Source organism: Salvia splendens, chromosome 11 (genome assembly GCF_004379255.2).
Source record: "Salvia splendens isolate huo1 chromosome 11, SspV2, whole genome shotgun sequence".
NCBI lineage: Eukaryota > Viridiplantae > Streptophyta > Magnoliopsida > Lamiales > Lamiaceae > Salvia > Salvia splendens.
The window spans coordinates 20,380,573-20,388,563 of NC_056042.1; the positions used below are offsets into that span (position 1 = coordinate 20,380,573).

Here is a 7,991-nt window from a genome sequence, read left to right on the forward strand (position 1 = left end):
CCTCGGATTCCGTTACGGTTGGATCAGAGGCACGCGGCGGAAGCGTTGTTGGGATCGTCTCCGTAGGTGAGATCGGCTCATGAACAGTGCCAGCTTGCTCTGTTGGGTCCGAATCAAAGGTACTTGGCACATACCACCGTAGGGAGTCATTTTGGACAGACGGCTCCCCCTGTCTCACACTCCCCCCCTGAGTCCCAAGGTGGTAGAAAAATTCAGTCTCAAGGAAGTTGCAGTTCATGGTGGTAATGACCCGTTTGGTATTGGGGTCATAGCATCGATAGCCTTTATGGTTAACCCCATATCCCAAGAAAACGCACTTAATTGCACAAGGGGAGAATTTATGTCTTTCATGTTTTGGGACGTGCACGTAGACGGAGCAACCGCAAGTCCTAGGTGGTAAGGATAAGGCTGATGGGACTTTAGTTAAGGTAGATAAATGATCCAGAGGGGTCTTTCGGTTTAGCACTTTAGTGGGAAGGCGATTAAGGAGGTAAACGGATGTGGCTATAGCTTCAGGCCAGAAGGATGGGGGTACCTTAGAGTCAAATAAGAGGGCTCGGGTCATTTCAAGAATGATTCTATTTTTCCGTTCTGCTACCCCGTTTTGTTCTGGTGTATGAGAACAAGAAGTTTGGTGTACTAACCCATTTTCACTGAAAAAATTTGTCATGGAGCTATTTAAAAATTCCCCCCCATTGTCAGATCGCAAGATTTTGATAGATGTCTGAAATTGAGTTTGAATCATTTTATAAAACATCACAAATTTATCATATACTTCTGATTTATGTTTCATGAAATAAACCCAAGTAGCTCTACTGCAATCATCGACAAATAACACAAAATATCGAAAACCAGAACTAGTTCCTACGGGCTGGGCCCCACACATCAGAGTGAATCAAGGAAAAAACAGTGTCAACACGAGTATCATTTGGTTTAAAAGAGTTTCGGTGGCTCTTGGCCAAAACACAGGCTTCACATGAAAAATTTCTAGGAACAAAGAGTTTAGGAAATAAGGATTTCAAATAACCCGGAGAGGTATGGCCCATCCGACGGTGCCAGAGCCAAGTATCTTGATTAGTGGACCCGTGAGCAAGCATCGCCGCACCATCTTGTCGAGCAATCTCGTCCACAAAGTAAAGCCCACGACGCTCAGTGCCACGTCCAATAATCTTCCCCGTCCGGATATCCTGCAACATACAGAAGTTCGGTTGCATCAGCAAAGAGCAATTTAAATTCTTCGTCACGTGACTGATTGACATTAATTTCTGGGACAGTTTAGGAACATAGAGGCAGTTGGGAATTTGAACATTAGGGAAAATTTCTATAGTTCCCGCCCCTTCAACTGGTGTTATCCCCCCGCTTGCAGTCTTAATGTGTGATTTTTGGGTCTTATGAATTTCTAGAAAATCATTCCGATCGTAAGACATAGTATCGGTGGCCCCACAATCGAAGATCCATCCCGTGTCATTAATAATACTACACTCTTGGGCCTCAAAAGCATAAGATAGATTTTCTAGGGGTGAAAACATGTTTTTGCATATAATGGGGTCGTTTTTGGGATTATCAAGAATCTGGGGGGTATTTTGTTTATAATTTTCGGAATGGGGTAAAATGCCAAATTTCTTAAAAGTTGAGGATTTAATTGCAAAGCTGTTTCTAAATGGGCTAGGGTTCTCATCCCCCAGCCCAGTACCTCCATTCTCGCCGTCTTCAACCCGTACAGAGGCGCTCATCGCCTCTGCGGTCTTTCTCCCGTCGCCGCTGCTTTCACTGCGGCTGCCACCGCCAGTCGAGAGACCTCCGGCTTTGGTCCTCCTCTCCTGGAATCCCGTCACGGCTTGACTCCCTCCGCCGGTCGAGAGACCTTCAATCTGGTTTCTTCCTCCGCCATTGATTCCGACGGCTACCTTGGCTTTGGCGGCTTTCTCTTCCTCCCACCACTCTGGGTACCCTACCAATTGGAAGCACGTTTCTTTGGTGTGTTTGTGCATTCCACAATGGGAGCACCAGAGGTTTGACTTGTCTGGCCGGTTGTTTCCCCGGCGGTTGGTGGCCGAACGTGGTGTCGGCGTCGGCTGGCCTCGGTTCTATTTCTGTTGTGCACGATACTCCCTTGCCGCAAATCCGAATCCGACCCCCGATGATGCTTCGTTTCCGACGGTAATGGATGTTGAATCGGACGCCGGTGACATGATCTTGAGTCGAGCTGCCTCCCGTTTCACCCATCCATACGCTACGTCGGCTGAGGGGTAGGGATCCTCTTTGAGGATCTCTCGTCGGATCCAATCATACTTCTCGTTTAGTCCGGTGAGAAATTTAAATAGACGCAATTCTGATTTGATCTCTCGGTATTGTTCTACTCCTTTGTCGCAGCAATTCACGGTCTTGTGTGAACACCGATCGATATCGATCCATAGACCGTGTAAACGGCTCCAGTACGCTTCTAGCGTTGAATCTCCTTGCAATATCTTACTCGTTTTGTCTCGCAGGTCGTAGATTAAGTACGAGTCCGATGAACTAGCAAACGTCACCGCGAGCGTATCCCACAGGGACTTCGCCGTTTGGTGATGTGCGAAGTCGGCTATGAGATTTGTCTCTATGTTGTCGATAATCCACGAGAAGACTATCAAGTCTATCTCTTCCCAATCCGTGAAACCACTCTCCCCTGGCTTCGGTGGGGACGGTACTCCGGAGATGTGGCGGTAGACTCCTCGGCCGCCAATGGACACCTTCATTAATCGTGCCCACAGTGAGTAATTCGAGCCATTCAGTTTGAAGGCTATGGTGACACTCTTACTTGACCTGATTTTTTCGGCTATGGGTTCAATATTGGGTTTGTTTTCTGACATTTTTTTTGGACAGATTCTCACCTGTATTGGTCGAGAAGGGTATTTTCTAGGCTATGATGATTTGTTTCTGAGCCTTAAACCTGCTCTTGATGCCATGTAGAAAGGTATATTTTCTATTATATTCTTCACAATGACAATGGTACATGATATATAAGCTAAGGAAATGTTATACAAGGTAAGATTTCCTCAATCAATTTCCCTAATCAATCCGCTAGAAATCTTCTCAATTCCGTGTCTGATTTTATGCAATCTTCGTAGAATATCCCTTTTATTCCTTCTATGATTTCCAACACCTTTCTCCGTCCGCCGCCGGATCTCCTCCCCCCAGATCCACTATCCTTCACCGGCAGCCTCAGATCATTCTCACTGGTAAACACCAGAATATTCCGGCGGCATCCGCATTTCTCGCCGCCGCTCTTGCTGAGAGCCGAGCTGGCTTGACCGCCAATGCGGCCATCTCGTCCGCCTGGAGGCGGCGGCTGAGCTTACTGAGAGGCAGCGCGAAGTAGATCTGGCCGAGCTGCAGCTCGTCGTCGTCGCTGACAGCCGAAACGACGTTGTCGAAGTCCATCTCGTCGGAATTGCAGATGAAAAAGGCGGGATTCTTCTGCAATACGTAGGAGACCTTAACCGGATAGGGGTATTCCTGTAATCTCCCGTCGCCGAGGATCAGCTTGGCCGTGGCCACGGATGTCGATTCACAGGAGCTGCATATGCCCATGTTTCTCTCTCTAGAATGTAATCGTGTTTGATTGTGTTGAAATTGGAATATATAAAGGGAGGGGTAGTGTAGGGCTGACAATTTTCGACACGACACGATAATCCGACATGAATCCGCACGAAATTATTGGGTTGGGGTCAAGTCTTATTGGATCTGTGTCCTTATCGGGTTGACCCATTAAGAACCCGATAATTTCGGGTTGGGTTGGGTTCGGGTCGGATGCGGGTCGGATATGGGTAACTCATTAAGAAATAATATTATTATTTTTATTATTATTTAAAAAAATATATATTACTTTAATGTTTTAATTTCTTATAAATTAGGTTTAAATAGTATAAAACGAATTTTAATTGTGTAAATTAGGTTAAAAATTAAGGTTTAATCGTGTAATATTAGGTTTTAATCGTGTAATATCAGGTTCGGGTTGTTATCGTGTCGTGTCAACCCATATTATATCGTGTCGATAACGAGTTCGTGTCCGGTGCGGGTCGTGTTCGGATTTGAAGGTAGCAGGTCGGGTTCGTGTTCGGATTTACAGTTTCCTTAACAGGTCGGGTTCAGGTTAGGCCTTATTGGGTTGGGTCATTATCAGGTTGACCCGATAACGACCCAATCCGCACGACTTGCCAGCCCTAGGGTAGTGTAGTGTCGAGTGTGGTGTGGGAAATTTGGAAGAAGAGACACGTAAGCAAAAAAATGGAGAGAAAAGGTTAATTCTGTTTTTATGAAAGAGGGTGGAGGAGTTAATAAGTTCGAGAGGTGCCAGCCTGTAACCAGATTGAGTTAATTTCTTTTTCGATATTCCATTAAGCGACATTTGTTTAATAGATATAATTAGTACAGTAAAAAAATTATAAAAATTAAATGATTTTTAGTTTTCAAGTTATTTGAAAAAAAAAGATATTTTAAAATTAAAATATATAAATGGAATGAACTGAAAAAGGAAAGATTGCATATTTTGTGTGACGGAGTGAATATTACGAGTTCTGAGTTCATTTTGGTTCCTTGTCCTCTCACGCATTACTTTCCATTTTTTTCGTTTTTCCTTTTGAAAGAACTACTCTCTCAATCCAGTGATCCATGCATTTTTATTTGTAATACTCCCTTCGTCCTATAAAAATATGGACAATGGATATAGTACGAGAATTAAGATAAAATTGGTAAAGTAAGAGAGAAGAGTAGAAATGTATGGTAAAGTAAGAGAAAAGAAGAGAATCGTAATTAAAGTAGAGTTAGTGGATAGTGAAACCTACATTATTAAATTGATATAACTTTCTAAAAATGGAATGCACATATTTTTGTGGGACAGACGAAAATGAAAAGTGCAACTAGAGACATAGAGAGTAATATTTAAAGAATAAAATGAAAATAAAATAAATAAAATATGAGAGATAATTAACGAAGAAGTGAAGAGGGAATAAAATAGATAAGAGATGATAAAGTAGAGACTATGAAAAGAGAATGAAGTAATAGATACAAAAGATGTTATTTTCTTGAAAAGATATATTACTCCCTACGAAAAGAGAATAAAGTAAGAGACATATTATTCAATTTTGTTGTATTCTCCACTAGAAGTTAATTGATCAACACAACAGCTAATTGAAGGAAAATGAATGAACTAAAGTCATATTTTTCTCTCCCTCTCATGAAAATAGACATGAATAACCTCTATTGTGTGTAGAGTAGTTTGGTCCAAAAAATGCAAAAATCCTTCCAGTAATAGTATTATATAAATATCTAAGAATATCTTACGACATTTTTAAATAAAGAAAATCGCAAGTGATATAAGTGTAATCTCCAAAAACTAGTACTCCAATTATTTTTTTACTGTATTTTTGCTTTAGCAAGTAGTATGAAACTTCTCATATAATTCCTATGCCAAGAAAACATAATGATAAAACTGGTTCATCAATTTTAGTTACTTTTAAATCATTTAGTATATTACATATATGTCCATTGATACGCTCACCTCTCTCTCTCTATCCAGCATAGTCAACAACTAAAGATAGATATTAACCGTGTGATTCTCTCTCTCTCTCTTCCAAGCTCTTTTCTCACTTCCTCTTTTTCTTTAGTTTTGAAATATTATGCAATTTATAATCATCATAAATCGAAAGTTTTTGATGTTTTGATTACTTTTATTTTATATTTACATATATTCAATTTTATCATACACCATTAAATAACATTTTTTAATTGTCATACTATTTCACTTTAAAACCTTTTATTATCTGAAAAAAATATAATCATAATTAATCAAATAATAATCATGGAATTTAATAAAATAAAATGTGTTTTTCTTTTGAAAAATAAATTTAAATGTGTTAAAAAGTCATAAATTATAGCAACTAAATTTAATTTTAAAATTATACACTTTTTATTTTTAAATCGATTGTTTAATTATTTTTTGTTATCTACATTGAATTTTATTATGGAGTATCGACATCGACAGTGAAGCGCTACTAATAATGATCATAGCATGTATATTTAGTTTTTATCATTTACTCCCTCCGTTTCTAATAATTCGTCGCCATTTAACTCGGCATGAGTTTTAAGAAATACTATAATAGAAAGTGGGTTGAAAAAGTTGGTGGCATGTGAGTCTACTTTTATATATAAATTTTATAATAAACTGTGAGTGTGAATTAGTTACTGAAATGTAGGGTCCACTACAAAAATGGTAAACGTGAAAGGTGACAAATTTTTAGGGACGGACGAAAAATGAAATAGGTGACAAATTTTCATGGACGGAGGGAGTATCATTTTAGAAAGGGGAAATTAAATATATATAAATATAATATATTTTTATAACAAATAAATACTAGTAGTAATATATTGTACTACTTATATTCAAGTAGCACTAGTGTTTATTGGTCGCGACGACCTGAATTTAATTTAACTCTAATATATAATATTAAAAAATCAAATATATATGTAAGCATTTCGTCAAAGATATGCAATAAGAATAAGTTATTTAAATATATAATTTATAAAATACTCTATATGTTTAAGTATAAAGCGTACTACAAATCAGGTCCAACACAATTACATAATTAGGTTGCACACGTACCTTAAATAAAATATAAACATGTCAGAGGATTAGATTGCCCACACATATTATTCATCTAAAAAATTTATATATAAATATAAATTATAATGATTTCATCTATTTTCTTATAATCGAGTTTTTCAAAATAAATAAAATATATAAAATATCAATAAAATTAATTTTAGTTAAAAAATAAAAGTACAAAAATAAAGGAGTAAATGTTTAGATCTCATAAAATTTTTAAATGTTTATTTTGGTACACATAGAATAAGATGCAACATAGGTCATAAACTTAAATAGAATAAATAAAATACACAAAATAAAAAAATATTATATAACAAAATAATAGCTCATTTAATTTTAATTATTCCACCAAATTACAATATAAATAGTAAGTAGAGTCTCGGTTTGCTACTTCATTCCATCCACGATTAGAAGTTCCAATTCATTTTTGTTATGAAATGTAAGTAGACCACATATTCGACTTAAAATTCTTAATTGTAGTATATAAACGAATGTATATATACTTAACTTCTAATTGTTATCATCCAACGAAACAGTAATAGTCATTCGCATCAAACTATTTTATTGGTATTGAATACTACTAATTATTAAAATTTGAATTCATAAAAACGGCTATATATATATATATACACACTTAATTTCTTAGTGTTATCATCCAACGTAATACTCCCTCTGTCCCCAAAGGATATGCACTTTGGGTTCGGCACGGGTTTTAATACAAAATTAATAAAGTAAGAGAGAGGTAGAGAAAAAGTAAATAAAATATTATTTGTGAAGAATAGTTTCCCCCTCATTAGAGAGAAAATGGTTTCTAAAATTAGAAAGTGTATATTCTTGTGGGACGGAGGGAGTAATAGTATTCATTCGCATCCAATTATTTTATTATTAAATAATCTTTAAAATTATAGATTGTAAAAAACTAGTATGAATATGAACGTGTATATACTTAATTTCTACTTTTTATCATCTAATGATAGGATAATAGTCGCTCGCGTCATATTATTTTATCACTATGAAATAATTACTATTAAAATTCTTAGCTATAAAAATGACTACATGTATAAAAACTTTATTTCATAGTGTTATTCACTTTCTGTTTTCACTCTTTTTTTCTGTCCTACTTTAATCTATTTTTTTTTTCTTACCACTTAATTTTTAAACACTCGTTTCTTTATCCATGCCAGAAATAAATCGTCTCAGTTAAAAGAAGAGGGTATATAAATTAAAATATTTCCATAATATCTATAAAATAATGTGAACAGTACTTAAATCAAATTCAAAATATTCAACTTTAGCAACACTCAAACTAAAAGTTATAAAAAAAAGGTCTAAACCTCAATCTCATAAA

The 7,991-nt window shown here is 36.6% G+C and overlaps 1 pseudogene; it reads right to left on the minus strand.

The window, feature by feature from the left end:
- Positions 1-3,052: 3,052 nt before the first annotated feature.
- On the minus strand, positions 3,053-3,597 carry LOC121754564 (annotated as a pseudogene).
- Between the last annotated feature and the right edge of the window lie 4,394 nt (positions 3,598-7,991).